Source organism: Diabrotica undecimpunctata, chromosome 9 (genome assembly GCF_040954645.1).
Source record: "Diabrotica undecimpunctata isolate CICGRU chromosome 9, icDiaUnde3, whole genome shotgun sequence".
In the NCBI taxonomy this organism is placed as follows: Eukaryota; Metazoa; Arthropoda; class Insecta; order Coleoptera; family Chrysomelidae; genus Diabrotica; species Diabrotica undecimpunctata.
The window spans coordinates 111161282-111181895 of record NC_092811.1 but is presented as its reverse complement, the minus strand read 5'-3'; the positions used below and the strand labels follow the sequence as shown (position 1 = coordinate 111181895).

General features: G+C 36.8%; 1 long non-coding RNA gene across 1 annotated transcript; it reads right to left on the bottom strand.

Moving 5' to 3' along the window:
- Positions 1-208: 208 nt before the first annotated feature.
- On the bottom strand, positions 209-9892 carry LOC140449867 (uncharacterized). Its single transcript, XR_011951907.1, has 2 exons — positions 9780-9892; positions 209-418 (listed from the first exon to the last, which is right to left on the bottom strand). It is a non-coding gene; the product is annotated as an uncharacterized lncRNA (long non-coding RNA).
- Positions 9893-20614: the final 10722 nt, after the last annotated feature.

Below are 20614 nucleotides of genomic sequence, written 5' to 3'. Positions count from 1 at the left end.
TTAACCTACATGTGCATTAAAACAAGTCCCAACCTTCCATTATGACTCTCTCATCTGATGGAATATCTTTAAGAATATCTTTTAATTGTGCATGCAAAGCTTTTTTTTGAAGTGAAACTTCTATACTGGCATTATGTTACTTTTTTCTATTATAGTTGCAAATTTTTCATAAAAACTTGCATATTTTATTCCACTTACAAAAACGAAATTATTTAATAACTCTTTGTTTATTTGTTTATTTATGTAACAGTTTTTATTTGCATTGTGTCACTTGTCATATTGTGTGCAACCGACAGTTTTAACAAGCGCAGTAGAAACCAGTCCAAGGATCGTAACGCTCACACTTCGGGTCACAGTCTGACAACGCCTGGAGATATCTGGATTGCAAATATTTTGAATCAGCTGTTGTTAACAATATCTGGAAAGTATACAAGAATATATATATATATATATATATATATATATATATATATATATATATATATATATATAAGTAGTTAGGTATTATTGACTGACACGTTATGTAAAATAAAGTTTTATTTTGGGGTTGCAGTCATTAATAGGGCAAGAAAGTGAAACTCTTTGTTCCTTATCTAGCTTTCGCAAAATTTATTTGCTTCTTCAGGATATGCTAAAATATGGTATCAGTAAATACAATGAAATTAAAATTAAATAGCATTGTATAAAACTAGTATAAAAACTTACAACATGAGGTTAATCCATTAAATTTTCAAATTTACAAAACATTAAAACTTAACTTCTTAAAATTATCTAGTTATGTAAGTACAATATTTTAATTTTATTTAATTTTGTACAAATTCATTATGACATTAATTATGTTGATGTTTGATTTATGTCAGAAAGACACTCGTTTCTGTTTATTATATTTTTTGTTGTTGATAACTAGCTCTTGATTGTTATTATGGTTACGTACAAAGTGGCGCCAAATATGAATATTTAAATTTTTTGAAATTATAGTAATTATAGTCAGAAAATCTAATATGTATTAGAAAATTATAGTATTAATTTTCGTAAGACAGAATGTAATTATAGATATTGCTTAGTTTATCAATATCAGTTTTTTTATTAACGCATTGATATTTATTTATGCATACCATTTCTAAGAATTCTCTTTTATTTAATTGGTTTTCACGTCTTAATATATTAGTTTCATTGAAATTAAATGAATGATTTTTTTTAATTGCATGATCTATTAATGCACACTTATTTTTATTATTTCTAAGGTCACTTTTATGTGATGTTAGTCTGCCTATTAGATTTCTAGATGTGTGTCCGATGTATGACCTATCACAATTTACGCATGGTATTATATAAACTACATTTGAGCTTTCCATAATGCTAATAGGTGATTTAGTTTTTATATACAATGATGCTAATGTTTTAACATTTTTAGTTGCAATTTTAATATCAGAATAGTTAGCAAAGACTTTAGTTAGTTTGGGTGTTAATGTTGGTATGTAAGGTAGTGACGTGAAAGTAAATTGAGATTGCACGATTTGTTGATTTGGTTCTCTTGTTTGATTCATGTCAATCATTCTATTATTAGGATTGTTAAATAAAAATTAGTTAATTATTTTAATTGGGTATGAATTCTCTAATAAAATGTCTTTAAGTTCTAATAACCCTTTGTTGATGTTATTTATGTGTGATAATTTGACTATTCTGTTTTTTAAAGCCAATATCAATGTATATATAAATATATATATATATATATATATATATATATATATATATATATATATATATATATATATATATATATATATATATATAGGAAAGGAAAAGAAGTCTTTGCTGACAACGTTAGAAAACGAAGCTTTGAGGTTTATTGGGATTTGCAGCGGTGAAGTAAGTGTACTTTTCTAACTAAGTTTCAAGCTTTCGAAAATGTTTATTTTCATCATCAGGAAAAACTGAAATAAAGTGCTACTGTTAGTAAAGCATCCTCGAAATCTATTAAGAGTGTAAAGGTTGTAAAAAGACTTACGTTATTGAGATTTGTCTTTCGTGACAAATTTGACAATTTGTACTTCTTCTAATTTTCTTTGTCTTATGTCGTACTACTACTATTACACATCAAAATTTACCAAAGGTTGTATTTAAGTTGAAAAACAAAATTGTATAATGATAACTATAAGAAATAACGAAACCTAGAAACTTTACAATGAATCAGTTGTTGAAACATCATTGGATTGTGAATGTGTATCCAAATATAATAGGTAGGAGTAAATAGTGCTTAACTGATTAATGTCACTCCTTTTGTTCATTGCGTTTGAATTTTGAGCAATGAATGCCATTTCTAAGAAAAGTCTTTTTTTGTAATTGGATTCAGTAGCTAAAACTTTGACTGATTAAAACTGAACTGAATAAAATCTTGGTGACTAGGTGTTTTGGGTATGAATTGTCGATGAAAAGGTTAGACAGGATTCTCAGGTTCTTCTGATGGAAAGAAGGATCACTGATAGCTATAATTCTAGCCTTCATTTGCTTGAGCAAAGTGATTTTTATTGAATGTCTATGATATGACCAATAGTTGAGGAAACGTCCAGAACTATGCGGTTTTCTATGACAGTCGATAATCAGGGAGTTGTTCTGGGTTCTGATGAACCGAGATATATATATATATATATATATATATATATATATATATATATATATATATATATATATTGTTACGATAAATATACTGGCCTAACTTTTATGACTAATTATTCTGTTTTATTGTAGAAATTTCGGTGGAAGTCTAGATTCAAATTATGGTGAATTCTCCAACTTGATGTTCTCGACTATTCCAGTATATCAGGATTTCGTATATAAATACAACATTTTTATATGGAGGGCAGTTAATACTCAAGACCCGCGCTCGCGAATTTGTACGTACGGATATAATAAATTATTGTCAGATAAGTTAATATAAATAAAGAAATAAATTAAATCCGTAAGTGTTATAAATATTGAACCTTTTAATAAATTCACAACAAATGGTGTCAGAGTGGGATCGAACATAAATTAGACCTATAATAATAATACAAGTGAATACGTAAAATAAATTGTGAAAATGGCTACGATTTATGAGCTCACAGTGACGAATTTAAGAAGACATCTCGAAGACAGAGAATTAGCTTCTACCGGAAAAAAGGCTGAGTTAGTCCAACGACTAAAGAACGCTTTGCTAGAAGAAGGACTAGATCCAGAGACTTATATATTTGAAGATGCTGTTATCTCGTCGATTTCGAAATTAGAAAACAAAGTTTCTGACGATATTTCGAAAGTTTCTTCTGATGTAGCCAAAGTTTCTGGTGATGTAGCCAAAGTTTCTGGTGATGTAGCCAAAGTTTCTGGTGACATCGCATCATTAGAGAACAAAGTTTCTGGCGATATTTCAAAAGTTTCCGGCGACATCGCCTCATTAGAAAACAAAGTTTCTAACGAGATTTCTTCGCTGGAAAGCAAAGTCTCTGCTAACATCTCTTCGGAAATCTCTAAAGTCACTTCTGAGATGTCTGCCCTGGACGATAGAATATCTTCATTAAAAAACCAAGTTGCTGCCGATATGTTAGCCTTCGAAGAAAAGATATGGAAAGAGATGGAAAAGAAGATGGAGGAAACAGGGACAGCAGAGAGAGGTAACAATCCGATTACAGTGGAGATAAAAGAAGACGAGACGAAATTTAAGTTGGAGACACGGCCGAAATTTGAAGGAAGTGGAGGTTCTATTCATGTTAAAGTCCCAACTTTCGACGGAAAATCATCATGGAACAACTACATGAAACAGTTCGAATCAGCCGCAAGAGCAAATGGATGGTCTGAAAAAGAAAAGGCTGTAAACCTGACTATCGCCCTTCGAGGAGATGCCTTAGATGTGCTTCAGACCATAGCCGTAGAGGAGACCGATGATTTCGAACAACTGAAGAAGAGGTTAAATATGCGATATGGCCACGAACATTTGGAGCATGTATATCAGTCACAGCTTAAAAATCGTAGACAGAAGAAAGATGAGGCTCTTCAAGAATATGAGGTAGATATTGCCAGATTAGTACGATATGCTTATCCAACAGCTCCCGAAGACATGATGGAAAAATTGGCCGTTCAAACGTTTATTGATGGTCTTCGTGATCATGAAATGCAGAGAACACTGCGATTAGCTCGTCACAAGACGCTGGTTGATGTCCTATCCGCCGCCCTCGAATACGAGTCAGCTACGCAGGCCTCTGGCGGGTACAGTAAAGTTAGGACTGTAAAAGAGGAAGGAGATGAAGATAAACTTGACCAGCTCGTTAATATGATGAAAAGCATGACATACAAGAAAACGAAGACCATCAGATGCTGGAATTGTGGCGAAATAGGACACGTACGAAGCTCCTGTAAGCACCCTAGGTACGACGCAAATCAAGAAACTCACCATCAGGAAAACTAGAACGGGTCAGCCTTAGGGGGGCAGCTTCGACCCAGAACTTTTCCAAAGACCCTCTCATACTAATAGCTTCTTTGAAATGTCGTGAAGATAGTGTATATGTAGATGGAGACATAAATGGTAAAAAGCATACGTTGTTGGTGGATACCGGAGCGACCAGAACCATTATACGCCCGACAGTTATAAACAGCCGAAAGAAACTGTTACCAACGAGGTTACGACTTCGGACCGCTACAGGTGAAAATGCCAACATTCATGGAGAAATCCAGGTACAATTGGGAATTGGGGCAGAAAAGTTTGTCCATACTGTTATAGTTGCTGACATCGAAGAGGATGTTATATTAGGAATGGACGTAATGAATATGCATGGATTCCAATTGGATTTTAAGAATAAGGTAATCAAAGTTGGCAACGAGGAGGTATTTCTCCATCCACATAATGACAACACTGTGCAAGCAGCCATTACAGAAGATACAGTCGTGCCTGCGAGAAGCGAAACGATCATAGTAGCGCGACTACAGGGAATTGTAGACGAAGGGAGACCTGTTATGATGGAGCCTTGGAACCACGACGATGAGGTTGGCCGTGGAATCATAATTGGAAAGGAATTGGTGACTTCGGCTAAAGAAATTCCTGTGAGACTTATCAATGTCAACGACTACCCAGTGACCATAAAGAAAGAGACAAAAGTAGGAACTTGTGTACCTGTGACATCCATAATTCGTCAGGCGACAACATCTGATAATTCCAACGACAAATTCGACCAAATGGTTGCAGTTGCAGGACAGTCTCTAAATCAGATGGAGAAAAGGAAATTAAGGGAATTTCTTCGGCAGTATCGTGATATTTTCGTACCGAAAGGAGGAAAGACGGGAAGAACTACCGTTGTTAAGCATAAAATTGATACTGGTAATGCTAAGCCAATTCGTCAAACAGCTCGACGATTACCACAGGCGAAGAGAGAGGAAGCTGAAACGATTGTTCAGGAAATGAAGAAAGACGGGGTGATAGAACCTTCTACGAGTCCATGGGTCTCTCCGGTGGTCCTGGTTAAGAAGAAAGACGGAACGACGAGGTTCTGTGTGGATTACCGTTTGCTGAACAACGTTACCAAGAAAGATAGTTATCCTCTGCCTCGGATCGATGACACATTGGACACATTGGCTGGAAGTAAATTGTTTTCTACTTTAGATTTGAAGTCTGGATACTGGCAGGTAGAAATGGACCCAGTCGATAAAGAAAAGACAGCCTTCACCACAGGATCTGGATTGTGGCAATTCAACGTTATGCCATTTGGACTTTGTAATGCTCCTGCGACATTTGAGAGGCTTATGGAAAATGTGTTGAGAGGGTTATCTTGGAAAACATACCTGGTTTATTTAGATGACATAATCGTCTTGGGGGAGACATTCGAAGATCATTTGAGGAATTTAGAAAACGTTTTTAATCGACTTAAAGCTGCCCAATTGATGCTAAACCCCAAGAAGTGCCAGCTATTTCAAGGTAAAGTCAATTATCTGGGTCATATAGTCAGTAAAGAAGGAGTGGCCGTGGATAAGGGAAAAATCGATTCCATTAAGGAATGGCCAAAACCAACTGACAAACATCAAGTGAGAAGTTTTCTTGGACTATGTACTTACTACCGGAGGTTTATTAAGAAGTTTGCAGATATCGCTAAGCCATTAACGCGACTTACAGAGGAAGCAAGAGAATACCGCTGGGATATAGACTGCCAAAATGCCTTTGAAACGTTGAAAAAGCATTTAATAACAGCACCAATTTTGGGGTATCCACTGCCAGAAGGAGAGTTCATCTTAGATACGGATGCAAGTAATGTGGGAATTGGAGGAGTGCTGTCTCAGATTCAAGGAGGACAGGAACGAGTCCTCGGATATTTTAGTAAAGTTCTTTCAAAACCTGAGCGGAATTATTGCGTCACGAGAAGAGAACTTCTAGCAGTAGTTAAATCAGTAGAGCACTTCTATCAATACCTCGATGGAAGGAAGTTTTTAATCCGAACCGACCATGCCGCCCTTAAGTGGTTGATGCAGTTTAAGAATCCAGAGGGTCAGATAGCCAGGTGGATCGAACGACTCCAAGAATACGATTTTAAGATTGAGCACCGAGCCGGAGTTAGCCACAGAAATGCTGATTCTCTTTCCAGAAGGCCATGCCCCGCAGAGTGTTCCCACTGCAACAAAACGGAATCCAAGGAAGCAGCAGTGCTAAGAACGACGATTGTCAACGACGACTGGACGCCTACTAAGATAAGGGAAGAACAAGAGAGAGATCCAGTTATACAGAAAATCCGAAAATGGAAAGAGGAAAACCGTCGACCACCTTGGCAGGAAATATCAAACCTATGCTCAGTAGTTAAGACGTATTGGGCCCAGTGGGACTCATTTATCATCGAAGATGGCTTGCTCAAACGAGTCCTGGAAAATGATGACGGTGCAGAGAAAAGAAGACAGTTGGTGATCCCAAAGAGCAGAATAGCCGAAGTACTTCGTCAGTTACACGACAGTCCATCGGGAGGGCATTTTGGTGTAAGGAAAACCCTTCAGCGAATTCGGGAACGGTTTTATTGGATGAACAGTTCCGACGACGTAAAAGACTGGTGTAAGAAATGTACTATTTGTGCTACGAGTAACGGGCCTCACCGGAAAAGGAGAGCTCCTATGAGACAATATAATGTTGGAAGCCCGTTTGAAAGAATAGCTTTGGACATCGCTGGGCCATTTCCAGAAAGTGAAAATGGAGGCAAGTACATGCTGGTAGTAATGGATTACTTCAGTAAGTGGGTCGAGATTTACGCACTTCCAGACCAGAAGGCCGCCACCGTTGCAGATAAGTTGATCCAAGAATATATCAGCCGATTTGGAGTGCCTTTGGAGATCCATAGTGACCAAGGCAGGAACTTCGAAAGCGATCTATTCCAAGGAATATGTGATAGACTAGGCATGAAGAAAACAAGAACTACAGCATATCATCCGCAATCTGATGGTATGGTAGAACGGATGAATAGGACAGTTGGCAAATATTTGACAAAGATGGTGTCCGATCATCAGCGAGACTGGGACCAATACCTTCCGTTCTTCACAATGGCCTACAGATCTGCTGTTAACGAATCAACAGGCCAGACACCAGCGAAAGTCCTATTCGGACGCGAAATGCGACTACCTTGTGATCTAGAGTTTGGGTGTCGACCTGGAGAAGATGTAGCAGGTGAAGATTATGTGATCGAATTACGAAGAAGAATGGACGATGTACATGAGTTGGTCCGTTCCCACCTTCAGATCGCTAGCGACCGAATGAAGAAACGGTACGATACACAAGCCGAAAAGGGTTGCTTTAAGAAGAACGACAAAGTATGGCTGTATAATCCCAAGAAGCGAAAAGGTTGTTCTCCCAAATTGCAGCAGTTTTGGGAAGGTCCATACCTCATTATGGAGAAGATCAACGATGTCATCTACCGAATAAGCAAGATTCCGAAGGGAAAGCCGATGATAGTACATCATAACCGGCTGGCGTCTTTCGAAGGTGACCACGACGTAGATGAAGAAGTGGAAGTAAACCAAGTCCACGATGTGTCTGACCTCACGTTTGAGGAATTCATGGGTGCCTATGGAGGTACCGGTAAAGCGAGACATGGTGTTACCACTGAAGAAAAGCAAGATCTACTCGCGCTCCCCGATGACTACTCGCTGGCCCTCACCATCCCGGCCAGTATCAAAGACGCACCAGGGTTGGCATCCGTCTTTCGAAGGAAGTTTGGTCGAGTTGCAGAACTTCAATGCCAGGTGCCAGCTCCCGGTAAAACCTTGAAACTCCAAGATGCATCACGTTACCTTTTCTACCTGGTAACAAAAGACAGTGCCCGTGACCAACCTACCTACCGAGATGTATGGGAAGCCTTACTTCAATTGAGAGAGCACGTACTAGAGTCCGACGTGCAAAAGTTAGCCATGCCAAAGTTGGAGTGCCGCCAATTAGATTGGAGGGTTATCCGAAATATGGTGGAGGAGATCTTTAAAGACACCGAAGTCCAGGTGTTAGTCTGTTGCAATCCGCATAGTTACTGGTGCGGAGAGAAAACCGTCCCTTGTCATTTTTATACAACTGGAAGTTGTAAAAGAGGGTCCAGTTGCCGATACCAGCATACAGTTCCGGTTCCAGTCCCGACAAGGTTCCAGGAGGAACCATCTTTTAAGAGGGGGGCAATGTTACGATAAATATACTGGCCTAACTTTTATGACTAATTATTCTGTTTTATTGTAGAAATTTCGGTGGAAGTCTAGATTCAAATTATGGTGAATTCTCCAACTTGATGTTCTCGACTATTCCAGTATATCAGGATTTCGTATATAAATACAACATTTTTATATGGAGGGCAGTTAATACTCAAGACCCGCGCTCGCGAATTTGTACGTACGGATATAATAAATTATTGTCAGATAAGTTAATATAAATAAAGAAATAAATTAAATCCGTAAGTGTTATAAATATTGAACCTTTTAATAAATTCACAACAATATATATATATATATATATATATATATATATATATATATATATATATATATATATATATATGTATATATGTATATATAAATATATATGTATATATATATATATATATATATATATATATATATATGTATATATATATATATATATATATATGTATATATATATATATATATATATATATATATATATATATATATATATATATATATATATATATTTATAAGAATAAGAAAAAAGAAGTACTTGTGACTCGTTTGGAACAAATATATAACTGTTTTGGATGGGTTGGAGTCAATAAAAGAGCTATTGGTTAACTATTTTTTTAATCTCGAGCTTTCAACTGTGTTTACAATTATTATCAAGTCTCGAGAACTGTACCGATTTTAATGATATTTGGTTTTTTTGTGTTCGTCGTAGCTCCGAATAAAATAATACTATTAAAATACCGTAATAGTATACGAAAAATTAATTAAATTTATATAATTAAATCTTAAAAGTATTTTTCAAGTCGGTCAAATCTACTATTACGTTGCTAATACCAATTCTTACAAGATTCATGGAAGCATAGTGGTTGTGGTTAGTAACCCCGGTAGACCTGGTTAAGATTGCAGAATATCTGTCTTGCGTTAGATGAGTGTTCCATTAAGACAGGTGTTGCCAACTAGCATCAAGCTGCGAAGAATAAGATACATAGAAATGAAATAAAAAAAAATAAAATTTTAAATCGGAATAGATAATTTTAGGCGAAAGGACCTAGTTTTGAGTCATTTTTGAAAAAAAAAGTAATAATAACAATGCCTAAATTTTAACTCACCATTATAGTAACAGCTAATGACAATAATGAAAACTTCATGGTAGACTAATAGTGGCAGATAAAATTATTTATATAAAATAAATTTAAATGCTTTTGTCCCTTTTACATGTATATATACGAATTTTGAACAAAAACTAATTATTTGGTTTAATTCTGATTTTCTGCTTTAATTTAAATCTATTCTTTAAATCGATAAAACTTATGATTTATGAAGTAATAATTGATTTTTTATCAGAAGATAAGGAAATTGCGTTTTGAAAAAGATCCAAACTATCATTGGCTCTCGAAAGTTTTTCACTCTTTAAACCTCTTTTTCCTTCTTTCCATGATCTAAGTTTCTTTTTGTTTGTCATACAAGGTTGGTGAGGTAATTGAGGCAGTGGCGCACCCAGAATTTTTCTGAGGGGGGGGGGGTTTGAATTTTTTTATGCTACCTAAAATTTGTCCCTAAAATTTAGGGTTTAGTTTAAAGTACTAAAGATAGCAGTGCCAAAGATACAGGTATATGTCTTATCCTGTCTACCAACTAAATCCAACCTCTTTTTACTTGTCCGCAGTTGACTGTCGCACGTACCGTAGGTCCTAAAGTGGGGTGGCCGCTGTAAGGATGACGACATTTTTAGAACACTCCCTTCTCTTATCTAGATCTTATCTATTGTTCTGAAGCTATTTTTTTGTGCCATTTTAAAGTAATTACTATTTTGATATGAATAAGCCACAATTAAAGGCTAAACTAAGTTTATTGACGTTTGACATTAATCCAACTTGTAAATACAATACATTTTGGAGACGGCGATCGCCGTATTCCCGTTCTTCTCTGCTAATCCTTCCGGTCCAAGGCATACTCCTCCTCCAAACCTCACGATTCCATCACTCAACGAAGTTTTTGGGGCCAGCGTTTGTCAGGTATTCTCAATAGGTGTCCAAACCATTTTGAACCTCTTCTTTCTATTCTGTTAATGACTGTTTCTGTAGCATTCATGTTATTTCTTATAGATTCATTGGTCTTCCTTTCCTGCCGTGATGTTCTAGCACTTCTTCTCAAATAATCCATTTCAACTACCAACAATCTTCTCTCCAGGTCTGCATTAACTGTCTATACTTCAGAACCATAACAAAGAACTAATTGAACCATGGTTGACCTATTCTTTTTTTGTTCCTTTTGGAAATGTTGCGATCCCACCATACGGAGTTCACACATCCTACAATTTTACGTCCCTGATTTCTCCCAAGGCGTTCTTAGCAATGAGAGCACCTAAATATTTAAATTTTTGTCATTGGTTTGATTTCCACGTCCTCGTCTATCAACACTACAAACCTTGCATCTGAATTGATAACTAAATATTCTGTTTTCTTCGTGCTGACTTGTAACTCCCATTTTACATATTCTCTGTATAGACGCTTTATCATAAATTCTAGATCATAAGAATCTTGTGCTAGGACGACTTGGTCATCCGCAAAGTTCAGGGAGAACAGTACGTTATTTCGTAGGGGTATTCCCACACCCTGGCAGTGGTTTTTCCAATTTTGTAGGACAGCCTCAATATATAAATTAAACACTAAGGGTGACATACTGCATCCTTATTTTAGTCCTTTAGTTACTTTTATTGGCTCTGATAGTCTATTTTCGATTTTTAGGTAAATAGTGTTATCCCTGTATACTTCTGTGATTATTCCTAAAAGGTATGGACTAATGTGGAGTTGTTGTAAAGCTTGCCACAATTTAAGTCTTGGAACTGTATCATACGTCTTTTCTGGGTCGATGAAGGCTAGATGTACTCCGGTACCAACCGCTATTCTTTTTTCTATTAATTGTTGGAGTATAAACAAGTTATCAGTGCAAGATCAAAGATCAAAGATTCAAACGTCAATAAACTTATTTTAACCTTCAATTGACCCTTATGCGCATTAAAATAGTAATTAGATCTTATCTCTGTCATTGGCCCGGGTGGGTGTTTCTCTTCTTCTTCTTTCTTATTAAAGGCAGCTCGGATGTTATTTTGAACACTATTCCATCCCTCCGTACTTCCCGTCATCTTCACGATCATCTCTCTTACAGTCACAGGGTTCATACCTATTTCTTTATACATTCTGTTCCTCTCCACTGTACATCTATTACACTCCAGCATTGTGTAACAACAGTATAGGCATTTATCTGTATCTGTCTTTCTGAACCTATGAAGATACACCATAAAACAGACAATCTACCCAGTCCCTTAGGCTCGGGATCAGCATCTTGGTCCACACGGCGACATTTTCCTGGTTGTTCCACTGTTCTTGATATCTTTCCATTGATCTTTTCCCTTCTTCTTTTTTTTTATAGCTGTTGTCAAATGCTCTCTTCTCTCATAGAGATGTGTCTTTTCTACTGCTAACACATGTAGAGGAACACAACCCGTGATAGTTTCCACAAGGCCGCCGCAGATACAGTCCTGTAGGTGCATGCTACTCGCAACAGACGCGTTCTGTCTACTTTTGTCAAGCCTAATATTAGGTATCTATATCTAAATATAATGAAAAATATTATTAATTATTGTGTATTTATTAATAATCATTGTGTTCTACATATTTAAAGTGCTAATTTAATTATTCAATCAGCGTTTTGGATTTTTTGTATTTTGTGTGAAAGACAAGTTACATTTTCCTACTATTCTTTAATAACCCCCCGCTGGGTGCGCCACAGAATTGAGGTCTATCTTCACACATTTTTTTCTACACGATTGTACTAGTTCACCGGTTTCGGTTCATTGGGAAACAATTAAAAAAAAAATTCTATTGAGGTTGATTTTAGAGCTGTTTCATAGGCATTTAGATACGCTGGTTTTAAATTTGTAATTAGTTTTTCTCTACCACGTCTATTATTTCTCTAAATCACAATCTAACATGGATCGTAGGAAGTCCTATTGCTCTCCTATTGGCTGAAACTAACCTTCTCCGATGAATGGAGCCGGTCTGAATGACGCATACAGTAACAGAGATAGGTCTATACCGGACGCATATTTGCCGATTCTACAACGTACGGCATATGAAAATAAATACGAACCTCCGATTGGTCGTAATTTAAACGTCGTCCTAAATAAAAGAATGTTTAAATTGACTTTTATTATTTGGCTAGTTAGTATCAACAAAAATTTCTCCTTTATATATATCTTAAAAGGGGTGCTTAATATGTTCCTTGTATTTGCAGTGTAGTGCCGTCAATAGGTACTCTAGGCAACAGAGACTTGGGATTTGTGCAATTCCATGCCCCCTTTTTTTAATAAACTAAAGATGCCAAAATCCAAAAATTTCCTAATCCTCTTCAGTTTTATTAACCTAACGAAATTTCATTTTTTCGAAAATCAGGTTGCCATTCTGAGTATCTTAGATTGGATTCTATAAAGAATTTTGTTATTAGAAGGCTTGGCACAGCCTAATAGTTGCACTTCATATGTCCATGTGGTGTGGTTAACTTTGATTTTTCATCCATTCATCCAATCCTGTAGTAGATTCACGTGTATATTATGAAGGTTTCCTGATTTTACTTAAGGCTCATCGTCGATGGATATTACGGCGGTATAATCTGCGAACATGGCTACTGCTTTGGTATTTTTTTTGAGATATCAGCCGTTTATAAGAGTAATTAAAAAACTATTAAAAAACTTGAAGCATTTGAGATGTGGCTTTATAGAAGAATGCTGAGAATATCATGGACAGCAAGGATCACGAACAAGGAAGTTCTAGAAAAAATGAAGAAGGAACCAGAGATTGTGTTTACGATCAAACGCATAAAATTGCAATATCTGGGACACGTTATGAGAAATCAGCACCGTTACTCCCTGCTGCAGTCTATATTGCAAGGTAAAGTCAAAGGTAAGCGAGGACCCGGTAGAAGGAGAATATCATGGCTGCGGAATTTAAGAACATGGTTTAAGAAAACCTCAACGGAGCTGTTTCGAGCCGCAGCGAGCAAGGTCATGATTGCCAATATGATTTTCAACATCCGAAACGGATAGGAACCAGAAGAAGAAGAATATGAGTAACAGAAGTGGACCAAGGACACTTCCTTGAGGAACATCGGATTTTATGGAATAGTAACGAGAGGTTTCTGTAATTTTAACTATTTTAATAGTTAATAATGATGTGTGGGAAAGGATGACTTAAGTTTATACAGGAGGCCGTCATATCCAGAAAGGCAGAGGTGCATATTTTTTTCTTCGAGGCATATATTAATGTTTTTAACAATCTTATGATACTGTTGTAGAGTTAAATGGGATTCGCGGAAACCATACTGGACTGCTGGGATCGCCGCATTCAATTTCTTCTGATGAATGATGATTTTGACATTATTGTAAGTAAGTTGATTGGTCTATATAATGTGGTAATATTTGGTTGTTTATTTACTATCATAATTATTTGTGCAAACTTCCAAATAATCGGGTAATTATATATCATGGTCAGTTGGACAATTGATCTCTTTGATAATTTTTTAAATATTAGCCCGGTGATCGTATCGAAGCCTGGTGCGTTGTAGTTATTGCACCTAGAAATTTCTTCTTACTCATTATGAGGGGTAAAGCAATTGATTGGGAGCATCTTTGGACAGGGAGTCTCTAATAAGTTTTTAACTTGTTCTTTGTTGTTAAGTGTGAGAGATTGTGTAAAAACGTCTGAGAGATGTTCAGCAAAGATTGATGCCTTTTCTTGTTCAGTTTTTCCTCAGCCTCCATAGGCCGAGGCTATGTAGGCCTTTTGAATAATTTTGTTGCTTTCCAGATGCTGTGGTCTTCTTTTAACAGGCTGTTGATAATTAGTTCAAATGTATAATTTCTCGAGTCTTGTTTTAAGTTGCCGTGTTAATCTATTGTATTCATTTTTATCTATAGGATTGCGACTTCACTGCCATATGCGTCTGGCTCTTCTTTTTTTGAGTAACAAGACGTTTTATGTATATGGGTATGTTGGTGTCACCTTGTTCTAGTTATTTCAGCAGCTGCGTGTATAGTTTGGGTGAAAACAAGCGCGGCATTCTCCATATCGTCTGGTTGCTTTAATCTAATATATAATTTTATGTAAGACTCGAATACGTTCCAGCTAGTCTTTTGTGTTGTCAACTTAGGGACATTCTGAGAGATCCCTAAATGCTTGTATGTGAAAATAATTTAAGGCCATGCTGTGGAGGATAAAGAAATCGAGTAGATGGAATTTTATTTGGATCTGATGGATGAATAGGTGGATTGCCCTGTAGATAAGTAAGAGCTGTTTATATTACCTATGACTCGTCCGAAATTTTTTCTTTTGCCGTACATAGTCTCGACCCTCCGTCTGTATGCTTGGCATTACAGTCACCTCCAATTAACAGCTTTTCTGAAAGATGTCTAAAGAAGTCTTCATATTCTACTGTGGTGATATTACGCCTTGGAGGGCTGTATATCGCCGTAATGTCAAAGGACCATGGTTGAGAAATGATACAGATTACTGCAGCTTGTATTTTATTCATTTGATACGTTGTTTCCTCAATGTTCAGTATGTTTCAGGGTTCTGATCCGTACCCGCTATCAGCACATCTTACTAAATATACCCGATTCCAGCGCAATTAGCGCCATTATAACCTTTTAACGAATTATTATGCAGTAATCTTTGAGAAGAACTTTGCAGTAATCTTTGGGAAGAAAGAAAAGTTATGGGAAACAACTGCCGAAATAATAACCAAGCGGACAGCGGACAAGATCTTTGGAAGGAGTAGGCAGAAGAGGCCAAAAATATGGTATGACGAGGAATGTCGGAAACATCTGAAAAAAAGACAAACAGTAAGGAAGACTTGGATACAACTGCAAACAGACCAAAGTAAAAAAGAATATATGACAACTGCCGAAAAGAAACAAGAAAATTAATACGCACAAATAAAAGGAACTATGAACAACAAAAATATGAAGCTATGGAGAGAGACCAGCCCAAACCAGGCTCCAGGAAATTCTATAAAGCAATGTCCTCTGAGAAAAGAGGACATAGAAACAATTCCATCCATACCCTGAGAGACAATCAAGGCCGTATGATAATCGACGGTAAAGAAGTAACTGAAGAATGGAAAGAGGATGGAGTATTTTAGGGACCTTCTAAACATCATACAGGAAGAACAGCACAAGGAAGAGATCTATATCACAGCGGACATGCCCGTCAAAAATCCCTCCTTTGAAGAAACCCAAAAGGCCTTAAATAAGCTAAAAAATCACAAAGCGCCGGGTACGGACGATATACCAGCAAAACTTCTGAAATATGGGGGAGACGCACTACATCGCCAAATCCACCAGCTAATAACGCACATATGGTTAGAAGAAAGGATACCAGCACGATGGAAAGAAAACATAATAGTGCCCATCCACAAAAAGGGGACAAAACAAAATGGGCGAATTATAAAGGAATTTCACTCCTAAACACGGCATATAAAACCCTCTCAAACATTATTCATAGTAGACTAATCCCTCATGCTGAAAATGTCCTAGGCGAATATTAAGCCGGTTTTAGGGCAAACAGATCAACAATAGATAAACTATTCACGCTGCGACAACTTCTAGAAAAGGGATGAGAGTATAACAGACCCATACACAATCTTTTCATAGACTTTTGACGGGCATATGATAGCGTAGAAAGAAGCCAAGTATGGAATGCCATGGCGGAGCTCTCAATACCAAAGAAACTCATTCGGATGTCCAAAGTCTGTATGGAGGGTGGAATATCTAAAGTACGTGTAAATAATAAACTGTCTGGCAGCTTTGAAATCAACAGTGGACTCAAACAGGGTGATGCATTATTTCCACTACTTTTTAACCTTGTATTAGAGAAAGCCATGACGTCGGCCGAAATAAAAACAGAATTGCTATCGGTTCAAAGTCCCAAGCTATTACTCGCATATGCAGATGACATAGATCTCGTTGAAGACTCCATCCTATCCACGAAAGACATCTTCAACAAGGTGGAAGCAGCAACAAGTGAAGTAGGGCTGAAGATTAATGAAGAGAAGACGAAATATATGTGTATAAATAGAACGGCACGGAGAGAGAGAATAGGACAAAATGTGACGGTCAACACCTTCATTTTTGAAAGAGTACAACGTTTTAAGTATCTGGGGCCGTAATCACAGCTGGCAACGATGTTACTGAAGAAATAAAAGACAGAATGCAATCTGCAAGCCGCTGTCTATTCGCACTGGATAAGCTCATAAAATCAAAAAATCTTACAAGAAGTTCAAATATCAAAATCTATAAATCCATCGTCAGGCCTGTAATAACATACGAATGCGAAACGTGGACCATCATCAAAGCAAACGAAGAAAAGCTCAGACGCTTTGAACGAAAAATACTACCAATATCGAATTAAAAGCACTCTACGATGACGCCGACATTGTCCAAGAAATTAAATCACAGCGACTAAGATGGGTAGGCCATGTGCACAGACTGCATAACGAGAGACTTGTAAAACTGGTATGAAAAGAGATTCCAAAAGACCACTCGGACGTCCCAGAATGCGATGGAGAGATAACATCCAAGCAGATCTCCGGAAAATGAACATTCCATATGACCCTAGGTTGATGGAAGACCGAACAAATTGGAAAAAAGTTGTACAGTCAGCCAAGACCCACCCAGGGTTGTAGCGCTACGTGATGATGATGATGCAGTAATCTTCAGCGTGGTCGTCATCGTTTCATCTAAATTCGTATGAAGAAGGTCTGAATTAAAACTGCACGATGAAGATGTATTACAGATTGAATCATGTTCTGATAACGTAATTTTAATGTATGCGTACGAACAAATCTAAACCGAAAGAATACGAAGATAGATTATAGTGTGCAATGCAATAAATGGGTAGAAAACTTTAGTGAATGGAAAAGATCAAAAATTAAACATTCCCTCATTATTAACAAATAAAAATCGACCAAACGCTAAAATAAATAACATTAAGCTTTGAAGCAAGTTTCGGTGCATGTTTTAACGCAGCTTAAAGAATAAAACAATTTACCAAACCATAAAACTGCATTACTATTCTCTCCAAAATTCCTCTCTGTCTCAGAACTTAAATCGAATATTGTTTAAAAAGATATCCTAATCAACCAAATTGTAAATGGATCGGGTATATTTAGTAAGATGTATTGATAGCGTGTACGAATAGATACAGTTCTAACAAGCTATGGCTGACGTATGCTTAGAAGGCAGAGCGTGTTTGTATCACTGCAAGTATGATTCGTAAAATCGCTTCCGGGAATGTATTTTTTTATGTTATTTTTTAATTCTGTGCAATATCATGTCTCTGTTTCTTCCGTTAGATTGTTAACCATTTTATCATAGTCAGTAACACCATACATGAAAATTGGTGAGGGTTTAGGGATTCCTAGAGTTTTGTCCTTCAATCACCAAAGAGGAGATAGAAAAGGCAATATTAAATTCAAAAAACAATAAGGCACCTGGACCAGATGAAATCCCGTTAGAAATACTCAAATTACTGGATGAAAGGGGAATTTCAGCACTACACAAAATATTTAACTTAATTTATGAAACTGGCTGCTATCCTCAACAGTGGATACGCTCTACCTTTATTCCCCTGCCCAAGAAAGTCAATGCAAAAAGATGTGAGGATCACAGACTCATTAGCCTGATGAGTCACACTTTAAAGATATTCTTAAAAATACTACATCAAAGATTATACAAAAAATGTGAATGGGACATCAGTGACTCCCAGTTCGGGTTTAGGCAAGGTTTAGGAACACGAGAAGCAATAGTAGCAACACGGGTGCTGGTCCAAAATTGTTACGATCAGAAGAAGGATGTGTTCCTATGCTTTTTAGATTACCAAAAAGCGTTTAATCGTGTCCAACACCACAAGTTAATGCAGATCCTCAAGAAAGTTGATATAGACCAAAAAGACATAAGATGCATTGAAAACTTGTACTGGCATCAAACGGCACAGTTAAAAATAGACAATTCTATATCCAAACCCATACATATAAAAAGGGGCGTTCGACAGGGATGTGTGCTTTCCCCTCTTTTATTTAACATTTATTCGGAAGCCATATTTCAAGAGTCTTTGGAGGATGCAAAGATGGGAATCAAAGTGAATGGAGTATTGAACAACAACATACGATATGCTGATGATGGTGTCTTAATTTGTGACAACATAGTCGATCTTCGACAACTTGTCACTATAATCGGAGAATACAGTAAGCGAATGGGATTAGAGATTAATACCAAAAAAACCAAATTTATGATCATCTCCAGAAACTTGGATGCACTTGAAAACTCCACCATAACACTGAATACTAAGTCCATTGAAAGAGTGAGTAAATTTAAATACCTGGGATCGTGGCTTTTTGAAGACTGGGCATCGGACAGGGAAGTAAAATGTCGGATTGAGCAAGCTCGACAAGCTTTCGTAAAATTCAAGAAGGTACTGACTTGTTCAGAGTTCGATCTTCAACTGAGACTAAGCTTTACAAGTGCTACGTGCGGTCAGTGCTGCTATATGGCGTAGAGGGCTGGACACTCAAAACGAGGGATATAAACAGATTAGAAGCTTTCGAAATGTGGCTCTATCGCCGTATCCTAAAAATACCATGGACAGCGAAAATCACAAATATAGCTGTCCTTAAAAGAATAAACCAAGAACGTCAACTTTTCGAAACCACCAAGAAAAGGAAAACGGCGTATCTAGGTCACATCATGCGAAATGAAAAATACCAGTTCCTCCAACTTATAATCGAGGGTAAAATTGAAGGCAAGAGAGGAATGTGACGCAAGAAAATGTCCTGGCTCCGAAACATAAGGCAATGGACAGGGATTAACGACATACAATCTCTTATACATATTGCAAGAAATAGAGAATTAATGGAAAATGTGATCGCTAACATCCATTAGTGGATTTGCATCTGAAGAAGAAGAAGAGTTTTGTTGGTATTTTCTGAATTGCTGCTGTTTTTTTCGTTTTCATTTTGTAGAACCTGAAATTTGTTGCTGGTTACTACCGTGTTTTCATTTTCTGTTGGAGACGTGTGATTTGTTTTAGGTACTTTTTTATAGTTTACCAGTCGTGAATGTCCGATGGCTCAGTGCCACTGATTTCCTCCTAAGATCCACCACTTGTTACTGTATGTGTCACGACTAGAGAATCAAAAGCTTCATTTTGAGGTGTAGATAATGTGGGATTTATATTAGGATTATATTGAAAGTTAAGAAAATATTGCGATACTACTTGGTTAGGAGGATATATAGTTGGTGTATTTTGTTGAAAATTTTGTGGGAAAAAGGCGTTTGGGCATTCTGGCTGAATTTGCTGTTGCTGATATTGAGGATGAATAGGTTACCCACTAACAGTAGCATTATAAAATGGAACACTTATTGCAATATATGGCAGAGCACCCATTTTAAATGTTAAAACTGTATATTTTAATTTTTAAATAGTTTATTAATCATTTATACACTTGTCCACAGATTGGGCAGCTTTTTTAATATTTCATCGGAATAATAAAGAAATTAAAAAGAACTTGGGGCCGCTTGGTAGGCTTTTAAAAACATTGTTAAAGACTTTCTTGGAAATGCAAGAACCCAGAATTACGCTGAAATTGACCTGCAACTCTTGCAGGATGCCACTCTAACCAAGAAGGAAAAAGACTACCAGGACGATCACGCACCAGATAGAGAGAAAACATCGCTAAAAATCTCAATACCATAGAATTAGAGATAAACACAGACCTTACGATGCACCGTAACAAACGAGGCAGATAATACAAATAGATAAGACCCGCGATGGGGCGTAGAGCTACAGAGTAAGTAATTGTCATTAAGGTAAAGTTAAAATGAAACAACATA